The sequence below is a fragment of the Tyto alba genome, unplaced genomic scaffold (genome assembly GCF_018691265.1).
Source record: "Tyto alba isolate M040663 unplaced genomic scaffold, T.alba_DEE_v4.0 Super-Scaffold_1000006, whole genome shotgun sequence".
NCBI lineage: Eukaryota > Metazoa > Chordata > Aves > Strigiformes > Tytonidae > Tyto > Tyto alba.
This window is the reverse complement of record NW_024881272.1, coordinates 23,704,269-23,719,064: the sequence shown is the minus strand read 5'-3', so window position 1 is coordinate 23,719,064 and position 14,796 is coordinate 23,704,269. Positions and strand designations below refer to the sequence as shown.

Here is a 14,796-nt window from a genome sequence, read left to right as displayed (position 1 = left end):
CAGAAAATAAAAATCCTTCAGTACGGAGAAGAAAACAAACAAACAAAAGTTGTACAACTTGCAATAGGAAAGAACCTTATACTGCCTGATCTAAGAAAGCATATCAGGGCAGGGATACACACCACAGAAAATGTCTACAGAGCTTGAAACTGAAAAAAACAGCAAAACATGTTGTCCATAATGATACCGCCAACAAGACACTTCCACCCAGTTCCGTCTTTTTCTGAAGGGACGGGAGGCAGCAGTCAATTGGCTTTGACCAAAGGACAAAACTTAAGCTTCAAAGGTGGTTTCATGTCTTTCCAGACACCACATTTTCCTCAGAGCCACATTTTTACACATTCCATAGCAACAGAAACAAGAAACCCAAGTATACGGCAAGTGTACAAATATTTGAATCTTGGCAAGGGAACACAGTACTTCCAAGCGGACATAATGATGTTGTAATGAGTTATAGTGAACAGCAAGCTGATCTGAATCAGCACCACAATACTGAAAACCCAATGTCTTTGCACTGAAAAGCATGAACTAGACCATAACTGCAAGCCACATTTTTCTACTCCACTCATACAGATAGAGCCTCCAAAGAAATATATTCTGGAGTACCACACTCCAAGAAACATGCACAAGTTGTAGAGACTTTAGAAGAATGATCAGATTCCAAAATATTTTCTTGACTAGAGATTAGAAATCTCAAATCTGAAGAAAATAAGACTGAAAGAAGACTATCAACTAGCCTAAAATACGTAAACACAAGAGGGGCAGGGGGAAAGGTGAGGATCAGAAAAGCTTCTAGTTGACTTGACTGGGGCCAAAGTGATTTAGAGTAGACATCAAGAAAGTATGTCTACAGGGAAGAATAATTAAGGACGGAGATAGATTGTCCAAGTTTCCATCATTAGATTTTTATAAAGTACTTCTGACATATGTTGGCATAAAAAGATGTTAAAAATACTGTTTCTAAAGTCCCAGAGAAAGACCTCCTGCAGTTCTTTCCAAGGCTATTTTCTACAATTTCCTATGAAGGAAAAATTTTTGAGTGGCCATTGTTAGAAAATACAGCTTCTAAAATAAGTAGTAATATTTAAGATCAGATAATCAAGAAAATAAACAGTACTAGAAATGAAGTATATTAATCTACACCAAAAAAATAGGACAGACATGTTATAAATTAAATATTTACTCAAGTATCTTAGAAAGTAACTAAACAATTATACAACAGGAAAGTAAAGTGCCTTGCAGTTCCAGATCACTCCCCAGGTGGTTTTTAATGCCAGTGAGGTAGCTGGGCTAAAAGACAGAGCACCTGGAGTACAAAACGCAAGATAATGGCACAGAGATACATAACATAAATAAGTGAAATTTTAGCAGTTGAAAATACCTTTTTTTTTTTTAAATGCATATTTTGGAACTTAACATCATCCCTTCCTTATCTACAGATTGGCTGTTCAGGACTGCTATTCTCACATCTTTTTGCTGTTAGTGCTTAAAAAATATATATATATATATATATGTTTCATGCATTTTTAACATCAGGACAGCAATAAGAAGGCTTTTGCCTTACAGCAGAAGATACATTAATTTCAATACAGCCTAAGTCCCAAGATGGTTACAAACACTGCAACATAATTTCTTTCTCAGTACAACTGCCCAGCATTCATCTAGAAATCTGAGACACTTTCAAGCCTGACCTTTGAAAGAAGCCAAAAGCATTTGCCTTGATGGAGAAACAACATGGGGGAAAAGAGAAATTTAAAATTATTAACTTGGATTTGCTCCTATCTTCAAGATGAAACTTCTAGTATACAAGAGCCTCCATATGTTTATAATCCTGTCAGAGTACAACATCCAACATGCAATTGCCGAAGATTTATACCCCATGTGATAGCATACAACAGCACTTCCCCAAACATTTTATGGGACCAGACAGACATTCCAGAGATGAGGCTTCACACTGTACAGGATGTAGGAAGGGAACCACCCAGCAATCAATGCAAAATGAAGCCTTCTGGAAACATTCATCCCAAGAGCTCCCACTGGATGTGGACAAAGGAAATACCACAAATAATGTTTTTTAATTAAAATGTTCTATAAAGTGTACACTGGCACATGCTAGGAGGAACTGATAAAAGTTATTTTAAGATAAAACAGCTTAGAAGAGGAACATACTTCTCAACTCTAACTGAAACAAAAGAGATTATGGTATTTGCCACTGATTATCAGCTTACATGCTTTGGAAATTCCACCTTTGAAGGACAAGTGGAGTTGCTATGAAAAAGCAACAACCACTACTGCTGGTATAGTCACTGCAGAGACAGAGAACTGTGTGCAATGGCTAAAAGGACTCAAAACAAATGAATCGGCAACATACTGGACTATGGTCACCATCAGCACGCAGCTTACTGCACAACTGAGGGAATACCTCAATTGTTCCTACACCACAGAGTTTTGAATCAATGAAGCAATTCATAGGAGAAATTTAAACAGCTTAGTGTGGACCCTTGACTAAAACAATAAACTACCTCAAAAATAGTTTGGAAAATAACATTGGCACTATACTGGAAACTGCAGAAACTAGGCGTTGAAGGAAGAAGTCCAGAAAGTTGAAACATGTCAGAATTAGCAATACAAATGTTCAAAAGGATTAGAAAAACCAAACGTAAGTACACAAGGGAGGCATTAAAGCACACTACTCCTTTTGGATGCATCACATTGCAGTCACACAACACCCCTTGAAACCGGTTGTAAACCCAAATTTGCAGTCACTTCAGTGAAGATAAAACCTGTGTTCAACACTCCAAATATCTCCACATTTTTAGTCACGACCTGGACATGACTATCATCAACAGCTGGCAGCAGTAGAAGTAGTTCATATGCAGCAGTGTTCACACTCAACCCAGCTATTTTTAGCAGCACTGTGTGCTCCAGAGGGAACCAGTTACCACATGTATGGCCTTCTTTGCAACCATCATCTTCACACCAGTCCTTGACATCCAATTACACAGCAGTCTGTAACAGCCATCCTCTTCTAAACAGTTCTTTGTTATTCTGAGCTTACTAAATAGCTGCATGTCAAGTACTCAGAGCCTAAATTAGTAGCATTGCACAAACAGCCACTGCCTTTCCTCACTGACTTTCTCATCTATTGAGGTCTGGAATTTCAAGACAGAGCCCTTATTATCTTGGAATACTCCACTTCTCACACTGCCTTCAGGACTTCACTTTCTACCTACCATTATATTAATAAGGGGAAAAAAAAAAAAAGGCATATGGAAAACTCAATGCCCATACCATCCTGTGAGTCCTTCAGGGTAAGGAAGTGACAATGGCTACAAGTTACAGGTTAGGAGGTTCAGACTGGACATTAGGAAAAACTTCTCTACTAGAGCACCACGGAACAGGTTGCCTAGAGATGGTGTCTGTTGCCTGAAGTCTGTTTTTGTATTCGTCCCTTTGTTCTCTACTCCCTTAACAGTGACTTCTTTTGGACTGAGACTCCTGAGAAGCAAAATGCCTTTGTGGTAGCAACAGCGTTAACCATGCCGTTATTATTTAGTCAATATAGTCAATATCATACATTCAATGTTAAGTGCCTCGTCACTGATCTGGCATTTCTTCAGCAAGCTCCAATAAAGGTACCATGCACCTCCAGTGCAACAAATGCACAATAAAGAGGTGTTTGAAACAGAAGGTGAAATCTCAGAAAGTATATGGAAAGATTTAACTGATATGAAGCAGTAAAAAAGTTTAGGGGGTTGGAAAAAAACCACCCAAACCCACACACCTCTCCAAATGACAATGAGCCCTCTGTCTTAATGCATCATGTCTGGTCTCTAGAGAGGGCTACAGACAAACAAGGGATTGTGCAGATGATCAAATACCAGAGTGCTAGCACAAGACCTATGAGGAAAGACTGAGGGAACAAGGCTTGTTTAGCCTGCAGAAGACAAAGATTTGGGGAGACAAAAGGGGCAGCCCTCCAGCACTTGCAGGAAGATTACCAAGAAAATAGAGCCTAGTTCCTGAAGTGTCACATGGTCAGTGAGAGGCAGTAAGCATAAATTGAGACAAGAGACATTTGGACTGGATGTAAAAGAAAGTCTCTTCACCATGGACAGTGAAACACTGGAAAAGGTTGTACAGAGAGGCTGTGCAGTCTCCATTCTTGGAGGTTTTCAAAACCTGACTGGATAAAGATCTGGTCTCACCTAATAACCAACACTGCTTTGACCAGGAGGTTGAACTAGAGACCCCCTTACATTCCTTCCAACTGGTGTTATCCTATAATTTTGCAGTCTTGCTCTGTTCTTAAAAACACTGAAAATTTTTGAAAGGTATTTTAAGCTAGAAAGAATTGGACAGTAAGAGGCACATTAAGACTAATAAATGTAAGTGTATTTTCCTCTAGATTTCTGTATCTGGACACATAATACAAGTTGAAAACTGTTTTTTTTTCCCCCACTTTTTACACGTTACACATGTGTACACACAAATGTGAGAGAATACTGCATTTACATTTAGTAAAAGAGCTGTTTTTACTAAGCCTGCACTTACAATGGCTAAATGGACTCAGAAAAAATACATTAATATAAACTCAGGTGACAGAGAAGTGAAGAGGATTCTGTTTTAAACAACAGAATAAAGACAAATATTCTGCTCCAGAAAAACACTGCCTTCTTGATTTGCTACAAAAGCAAATCAGGAAGGGATTGATTGATTGGTCACTCCAAATTAGCCTTAATTTACTTTTCAGAATCAATCTGAGCCAGAAGACAGAGTATTAAGCTTTTCTGAGTTTCAGAACAATTATATAAGAAAGTAACAAAGAACAGCATCAACTACAGACTAATTCTGAATATTTCCCAAGCCTAATTCCAAATTTAACCCTGCTTTGCTAGAATAAATCTACTTTCATCTTCAAGCTGATCTCGTATCGGTAGTTACCACATGCAAACCTAACAAGTACAAAGATTAGCTGCTTTCAAAGAAATAATGTAATAAGTCCACTTAATCTTTTAGGTGCTTACAACATCAGAAACATTTGGAAAAGTGCAGCAATTTGGAATAGGTTTCCTAAAAGGGTTGATTTGGAATCTAAAATCGTCACATGTCAATATACAAGAATTCCTCTGTCAAGAGCATCTACTACAAGAGTAGGGCAAAAATTCTCAGGAAAGGAATAGGCCTCTATTCAATCATATCTGAGGCATCCTTAAAAGAAACCCTTCAATCAGAATATATTTTTTTCCTAGTAAGTTCACATTAAGAATTTTAATATCTTGAAGTAAGATTCATTCTCCTTCCAAATCTAGCTTTCTAAAATCTTGGTTAGTCAGACTTTCTTAGTTTTTCCTATCTCTATATAGATATTAAATTATTTTCTGAACCCAGATAAATTCTTAGACTCTCATCACAAATTCTGCCCAGAGTTAAGCACTCACTATACTATCTTCTTAATTGCTTAAAAAAAAACAATAAATAAATAAAACACTTTGCCTTTCCTTTAAGGCGATTTTACCATGTTTCTAGAAAAACTATATTGTTTCCCCATCTTCTTAACTCATTTATGTTTTAACTAGTCTTTAGGGGTGCTTTGTCGCAGAACACCGTTAGTTTGGAAATCTCAGTACCATGGGAAGATGATACCCAAAGCTTATATATAGGTTTGAAACGTAGTCAGGCAGGTTTATGTCAGAAAATCTTAGCAGGCACTATTAAATAGAAAGTAATATCTCTATCTCAGTATCTCAGGAAATCAAAGGTCACACATAGCAGGAAGATAAAAAAGTGGGATGGGAGAAACAACAGGAAACGCTAACCCCACTGACAGTTTTCTAAGACACCACGCTACCTGGAGCTCTGGTCCCACCAGACACAGCTGTTCTTACATGAGATGGTCACCAGTGACAGAGGGGGGAAACTTACCCATTCAGATTTTGCCATGAAACATGAAAGAGATGTACAACAGCTGCGCTTCTTAGCACAAGTTTCACTCCCCAAAGCTTTCTTTTGCTTCTCTCTTTAAAGTACATTAAATTAACAGAAGTAGTTGTTTTAAAAATTATGAACATGTCATCAGCACTTGGCAGAGGATGTCAGCATTTTTTGGTCTTCATTTCCCTGCCTGGTGAAAGCAGTTCAAATTATCAAATGCATCTTTCTTTATTCTCCTTCTCTGCTTCAATGCCTGCAACAAGGATCTCAGGATTAGAAGCATCCAGATTTTCATCACTGCACCAACCCATGAGATAAGATTACATAGTCAGAACTTCTATTCTTTCTCCTCAACTAGAAAGTCTTTTAAACAAAATGAGCTGTTCTGTACATAATTGAAGTAACAAAGCCTGGTTTCCTAGGAACTTTAGATTTGTCTAGATTTTCTTCCCTCTGCAATAACACAAGCATGGTACTCAAAATCATATATCCCTGTGCAATGTCTCCTACTCTCCCCAGGTTTTCTGAACATATGCATAATTTCGACTGAATTAAAAAAAAATAATAAATAAATTCAGCTATTAGGACAAGGCACTAAAAGACCTTCTGAATACCAGTGTCAGGAGGCAAAACCAGAAAGTTGTCACAAGATGGGACTTGATCAGACTATGAAAATAGCTACTGCCAACAGTAGTGGACTCGATATGAATAGCAAGGTTGCTCCAAATTAAGTTACCCTAAAACCAAATGACTCTATAGAAGTTTTTTTTTAATGTAGTATTTATTAAAATTCACCCAGGAAATGGCAGCTCCCACTTTGTATCTGCAAAAAAAAAAGAAGAATGCTGTGCTTTTTAGTTTGTTTGGGGGTTTTGTATAGGGGTTGTTGTTTGGTTGGTTTTTAAATAATACTTACTCAACTTGCAATAGGTTTTGACGTGGCAGGGGAGTGCTGCGGCGGGGTGAAGCAGAAGGCGTCTGCTGCCCTCCCGCGGTCCCTGCAACAGCCACACGCTGCAACAACCCGCAGCCTTTCAAGCTCAACCCTTCACCTGCATGGCTGCAAGGGTATTTCAGCAAAAATACTGGTTTAAGCATGTCAGCCTGCCTGGTATGGATTAAAAATAATGTTTCCTAAGGTGCTGGAGGGAGAGGGAAGAGAAAGCCTCTGTACTTTCACACTATATCAGGTTCCTGTTCCAATTCACTATACAAACAAGTTTTCCAGCATATCTGAATGCAAGCCAGAGGAGCAGAAGCTGCTTAGCCATGGGCTCAGCAGAAGCTTTTCCAGTACAGCAAGTCCAGAATTCATTTCACATTACCTTCCCTATCATGTTCATGTTATTTAGTCTTCACAAAGAAGAAAGCATTTAAACAAAAAAAAAAAAAAAAAAAAATTAGATCAGAGAACCAAGCAAAAAACTTAATTCCTCAGAAAAGAAAAAAAAAAAAATTACAGTATCCCATGCAACTTTCACTTCTTCAAGCACAAGACACAACGTGACAAAGAACTGCTCATGGAGGAAAAGGTAATAGGGATACTATAGCAGACAATTCCAGGTACATCGTATCAAGTTCTCGGGGAGAGAGATTTGACAAGAAAAAACACACACCTACTAAACAATTTCACACAAATGTGAACTCTTCAAATCCAGCTGGTCCACAACACAAGCAGCAAAGCTGGCTGCCGAGTAAATTGTCTTACAGGTTTTGTCTGGCACTTCCAAACAAACAATGGAAAAACCTCAAAATTAATCATACAGATATCGCAAACATGTTTATAAACAGGCCCTTGGAGAAAGACACCATTGCAAGATTAGTTAAACTGTGAACAGGGACATGGATAAGGAAAGATACTTATGGGGTACTTCCATTCCTACAGAGGCAACTCCTGAGCAAGGTATACTTACACTAGTACAGCATTATGTCAAAACCAGCAATTAATACACAGCAGCCAAGAGGGGTTTTTTTACAACCTTTTGGCTACAGTGTTAAGTCTTAAAATCAGAGTAGCCCTAACTTCCTGATATTACACTAAATTCTGCAGAAAATTCTTATCTTAGTTCTTTTTTATGCTACAATTACAAATTTTGCTAGAAACAAGTGAACTTCCTAATACCAAGTCTTTTGTTTCTCAATTACGATTTTCTGGAGCCATACCTGCCATTAATTACAAGAAGAATTCTACATCTGCAACAAGTCTGTATCAGAAAAGCAGCAAATCACTAGACAACAGCAGATTTCTCTAGTCCTTCCTCCATCCATCCTTTGAAGCAGAAAGTGTAATTTGCATAGGAGAGTACATTGTAAAGAGTACTTGGCCCTGAACCATTTTTAATTATTCTTTAAAAAAATAAAAGTTTTAGTAATGACATCAAGAAACTTAAAGCATTCAAAGGTCAGGAAACACCACCCTAAAGGTGGTCCCTTCATATAGCAGTATGGTCTCTATTCATAGAAGCACAAACTATTTCTCAAATAATATACTATGTTGCAATTATAAAACTAACTTTGTAGGAAACAAAACACGTAGCAAGCAGAAGTAATATATTATTATACAGTACTGAAGCTTTCATATTTTTAAAGGTAAATAAACTCTATTTTTCAATGTGCTAACTTATCTTTCAAAAGTTCAGAAATATTGAAACTACATCTGAAGCATCCTAAATACGAAGCAAATTTAGAAAATGCAATGAGAAGTAACACATTTTTTCACTGGAATTCAATTTGCAGTCTTTACATTGTATTAACTCAGGCTTCTACTTCTAATGGAGTACTGGACCCAAACACAAAAGCTCTGAATTCAAATATATTGAAATTAATGTTATAATGAATCATATTTTAAAATCATAAAAGCCTTTCCAATGTTCAGATAAGGCAATTCTAAACAGAGATTATGGCAACAGTGCTAGCAGAAAAAAGCAGCATTACTAATTTCCTAGCAGCAAAATGGAAAACCGCCCTATGCTCTATTTGGAACCTGATAGAATTGTGTGGGGCAAGTCTCAAAAGGCAGAAAAGTCTTAGCAACTAAATTCACAGTAATTAGATTTCTAATTATACCTAGAGCATTAGTGATTGCTAAGGTTAAGACTGCTCGAACAGTTCCATTATTCCCCTCTTTTCAAAAGCTCAGCTTTTTATGCTTTGTGCAGAAATTCTAGAAGATTAGTCTGTGCCTGAACATATTTTTTTAAAAAAAGTTTAAATACAAGAAAAGAGACTTCTGTGTTTGAGTGTGGAGAGCAAAGCTAAACTTTTCCATTATAAAAAAATACTACCTTTAAAAAGAAAAAAGTGGTTGCCGTATTAATGCAGCTGGAAAGCATGAAGTATGGTGCCTTTGATGTGGTGAAACTGAAGGCTGAAAAACCCCGAACCAGCATTCACAACTGTTCAAGCTGTACACTTAGTTCTTAAGGCACTTCCACAGATGCATCTCAGGCAACTGCTAGCAACAACTTACACTAGCCACGTCATTCCCTAATTACAGTATCTACATCAAGCCACCAGCACTGCCTATGCAGACCATCACCAGTTTTGTTATTATCAATACAGTACTTCAAAATAGTGCGGTGTTTTTACAAATATCAGCAGATTAGCTCTGCCCCAAGCAAGCAACTTCAGCCCACTACTGTTCTCCTGAACTATGCAGATGTAGAATGTGTCATTGCAAGAGAGTGAACCTCATTTGGCAAATTTGACACTAAATCAAAAACCTTGAGACCTTTATTCATAATCTGCTCTTGAGCTGCCATGTGACACAAAATAATTTCATCTTCCTGTGCCTCAGCTTCCTCTGCCTTCCTGAGTCAAGTCTATTTAAGTTATCACCCTTCATCCTAAGAAATGTATCTCTATACATTTTTTTGATTAGGGTCTCTAGACACAATCACAGCTGAAAAGCAATACTTACATAGTATTAAAGCTACTCTGAGATTCATTTCTGACAAAGTTGAAAAGATGCAATTGCACTTATAAACTATTAACTTTGTCAACATTTATGTGGAGGAAGTCTTCCTATGTAGAAAGCCATCAGCTACTTACCTGTCGGGAAAACTCAACTTTTACTGATTTTTGTGCCATCTAATTTTCACTACTTCTTTTAAAGCATACATGCACCTGCGCGTACTGTTTTGAACAAAAATACTCCTCAGAACCTGCACACTCACTGTAGCTAGAAAAGATACTAGTTAAACATTTCTGTAGTTACACTGTATTAACTCTTTGTTCTATGGGCTACTAAGGAGCATTCTTACTTCACTGTTGCAGCTCAGATGAACCTCACATTTAATCAGTGTCCCTAACACTGAAACCCACAGGATAGTAGCTGCAAAAGAATGGCATGCTCTAACAGGGACCGAGTTAAAGTTGAAGGGATCCTAGCATCACCTGAAAAAAGTTGAAGACAAGCAACATATATGTTTGTAAGCTCTTAAAAATGGAAATAGCTAATTTTAACACATTCTGATCTTTCTTTTTGGAACAGAGCAAGAAACGCTAAATTCTGACCCTCAGAAATATATGTATCTTGGATTGTCTAGGCACTTGGTTATTTAAAATACCAAGAACTGTTTACGAAACATCCTGTAGTTTCTGTACCTGACTAGAATTTTGGCACTAATCTCATACACTATTACTTCCTCAAGAAAGAAATGCATACATGAGCAATATAATCATGTGGTGCTATGAAGGAGTAACCACTTGAAATCAGCTATCTCAGGTTCAAGCATCTATTCAGGATATGCACACAGTACAAATTACTTTTTGCTTGATGCCTGGGTGCACAATTACATTCCTTCTGAAGTGCAGAAGAGATACATAATTCATATGGAGCTATACCTCATGACCCAATTGTACTTGTCCTTGCAAGTCATGCCCAGGCTCGGCTGTTTTACTGCCTCAGCCTGACACTGTGATGTAAATCCAGACTGCAGTGAGAAAAAATGAGATGTTATAGTGACAAGAGCACCAAAAAGGTTGGCAGAAGATAACAAATCTAGGAAAAATTTCCTCTGCAAAACATCCCTACGCATGACAGCTGTGGTCAGAGTCAGTACTAAGGCCATGGTCAGAAGATCACAGCAGCAACAGCTGTCCAACTTGAGACAAATCACATATTATTTCCCTTGTGCCAGAAGTTATTGCTCCAGCATCAGCAGGACTGACAGGAAGCAGAATTGAAATAGGCATGAAAGGTGCCAAAAGTCAGTCTGCTTGTATTAAAGCCAATGCAGAAAGTCCACGTGATCTATTCTATCAACCGAGTGGTAGGGTAGAGCTGCCATTAAGGCTAGTAATATCTTAAGGCACAATAGCCATTGCTTCAATGGCTACAGGTCAGAGGGCAAGTGCTTTGCACACCAAGGGGATGTACAGTGACAAGATGGAGGAAAGGCAGATGCAGATGGGACAGTCCTCACAGGGAGGTATTGTTTCCAGCTGAACTCATTGCTAAGGGGTTCACAGTCAGCTGAGATGAATAAGTCCTTTCACCTCTGAAAGCACTCAGCTGCAGAGCAATTGCTGAGAGGTAAAGTGCTTTCACTGCATTGTACCTTCCAGAATATGGAAAGTTGCTGACTTTGACCTCTAAAAAACTGTATCAGAGGACACAGATTTGGCTGCATGTAAGACACTGAGTGCTGCCTCTCATGAACACAATCCCAGTCTGCTTATCAAAAGTCACAGGAACATACCCTTATCAAACTTGGGGAGACAGCAAGAAAATGCACAAGAGTTGAGCAAGTGAAGCAAGTAAAACACTGTCACATAAAGGTCAGCTGAGTGAAACAAACTGCACTGTGTTTTAAACTGGGCAAGTTCCTCAATCGCCTGCATCAGCTAGCCAAGCAGAGAGGGGGAAATATAAAGGCTTGAACAGGGACATAAACAGCAACAAGACTGCTGTTGTCAAGAGAAGCAAGAAAACCTGACTACTTTAAAATGTAAAACTAAGGCTAGGTTGTGTGTAGGAGGATGGAGAAGTATTCTTGCACCTTGCTTTTCTATCTTGCTAAGAAGTCAACATTAGCTCAGAACTAACACAGTAACCCAGAGCTGAGAAAGCTAAAATTAAAATAGAACAACAATGAGTACAAGCACAGCATTACAGCCACTCCTCGATCCACAAAGTGCTTAGGGTGCTATGCTCTTCATGCCCTTCACTAAACCTGCCCCCATAGGTTCCCAAAGCCTGAAGAGTGTTCAGGGAGTTTTCCTCCTCTGAGAAATCCCAAGGACGAGGTAACATTACGCTTGCTCCCTCCCTCAACGGCTCTGTCATGCATCATTTCTCACTGCCCCAGCAGCAGCAGAGTTTTGTCCTGCACTGTTAATGCTCCAGCAGCACTAGAAATTCCTGGAGAGACAGCAGGGTCCCTAGAACAGCAAGGTTATAAAGTAACATTTGGGTATGTCACTAGACACACAGAAACAGATCAGAAAAAGATGAAGCACTTTCAATCCCCCCATGCCTTTGGCCTACCTTGTGAAGCAATGCCTTGTGATTTCTTTTTTTTTTTTTTTTTTTTAACTCTTTCATAGACCTTGAAAGTTCTGATTCACATCTGCTGAGGAGCCTCTCTCTCCTGCCATGGCAGCGGACATGCCGCTGCCTCCGGAGGAAATGGCAGGCAGTTGTGTGTGGCTGCCTCAAACAGCCAGAGCAAGAGGGATCAAGAACATTCGTGTCTGTCTCCCGTCAAGCAAAAAGTAGCTGGCACAATTACAGCTGTGGGAGATACTACCACAACTGAATGTCCTGAGTTGCAGGAGTTTTAAATTTAGCCATGATCCTTATTCTGGCAGGTTAACAGGGAGCACAAAGTAACTTGAACAGCAGTAACAATTTCTGGGCACTAAATCCATTTTTCTGTATTCTGCACAGATAAGAGAATCATCCACCACAGTTAGCGTCTTAAAGTTTTCAGTTTCAAGCTGAATACAAGTGGAACATTTTAGCCCCATAGGGGAATTCTTAGGAAAGTTAAGCTACTTTACCAGACAACTGTTATTTTAACTCCTATTTTTACATCTTTGTTTTTAATATTCACAGCTGTCCCGATAACATTACTTCCTATTTTTAACATTTCAAAAAGCATCACTGTGTTCCTCAAATCCCTCAAGCATCTGAAAAGTAGCAGAGATTCCTTAAATCTGTAGTTGGACCCATGTTATGGGAACATTCTAAACATTTGTTCTCAATTTTGGTGCAATAAGTACAGCACTACCACAGACTACAGAACAGCTGAGTAGATGAAACAAACCTTGAAGTTGTAAGTAACTCAAACATTAGTGAATTCACAATAATCCATCTCAATGTTGTTCCTATCTCTTCCTGCAAAGCAAAAGCAACTGTTTTAGGAAACTTAAACTGCTGCATAATACTGTCCAAACCAGTTGTTTTTTAAAAAGCTAATTCCCACAAGTTTGAAGCCTCTCTGGCTTTTCAGCCTGAGGAGCAGCAGCAACAGCAATAACGTCTACCGTAAGAACATGCATACACCCCCCCCACTAAGGCCAAGGCCATAGTTAGATACAGAGCAACTGAAATGGTTACCGTCACCATTTGCTTGACACCCCTGCCCAAAGGGGCATTAGTGCCTTGCAATTCTACAGTAAATAGGATATGCTCCCTCATCCAACTACCCATAAATTCAGCCAGTTTAGCTCAAACCACCTTCACCAGAGTTTTGTGCTCCCAATGCCAAGTTGAGCTGGACCAGAGATGCTATTTTTTTATAGCACTCCTGCATTTCCTTCTTCTGGCAAAGGCAAGTAGGACAGTAACTCCCAGAGATGAGTGTCTGAACGCAAAACTATTACATGCCTCTCTCTACAAGGGGGACAAGTTTGTCTCCATGGCCTAGTTGCTAACACACTAACTGAATGTCTTTTCATCCATTTTTCATTAAACAATAAAATGGAAACAAGTCAGATGCCAGTGTATGCAAGATTCACTTCCTTAGCATTGAACAAATGACACCCCCGGTAACTCAAAATACAACAGTTGTACCTACGCTACATACCATCACACATACCATGAGGCTTTAGCCACAGGAGAAAGAGCATGCACATTCCAAACCCTTGTAAAAAGATCCATTTTTCAGTACATTTTTTGTCCCTAATACAAGAATTGACAAAAATATAATTTCACTTTGAAAGACAGAAATCAATATTTATATTAAAGATAAAGGTTTGATTGCTTTTGATTAATTTAGTCTTTTTTGCTGCGAGACTGGTTTCCATGGAAATGCAAGCAGACTAAAAACCTGCAACCAGAACTGAGTCAGTTTTGCCTGTTTATGTCTCCTCAGTTCCCATGGAAACAGACATTTTAAAAAAATGTATATAAAAAGGATAAGGGTCCTGAAATACCTTCAGAAAATCTCTTTCCGGTGCTTTATCTCTTTGGCTGCCTTTCCAGAATTAGAGTTGAAAATAACATGGAGCAACAGATGACAGAGTAGTGCTTGATTTCTTTATGGAGACATCAACAGAACATACCTGGAGATGTTTCAAAAGCCACATTCAAACTGACAAGCTCAAAATCTGTAGCTACAAATTGTATTAACTTTGGTTTTGGCAAAAGTATCTAAAGTAAAGTGTATTTATTTATTTTAATTCAAAAGTAATGTAGAAAGAAATACAATACAGAAAAGGAAAAATGTGTCACACTGTCCTTGTCCCAAGTATATTTCAATACTTTTGAGATGGGGGGAAGAAGAAAAAAAAAAAAAAAAGGCATTACACATACCTTGGGGGAATGAGTCCAATATTTCCATAGCCAGGACATTTTTAAATGGAATCATTCCTTCCTTACAACACATTCATTTAAGTTGCAAAATCAGCTATACA

At 38.4% G+C, this 14,796-nt stretch overlaps 1 protein-coding gene across 9 annotated transcripts in view; it reads right to left on the bottom strand.

The window, feature by feature from the left end:
• Positions 1–14,796, bottom strand: part of ST3GAL3 (ST3 beta-galactoside alpha-2,3-sialyltransferase 3) — a 194,920-nt gene that overhangs the window by 166,915 nt on the left and 13,209 nt on the right. The window lies entirely within an intron of this gene.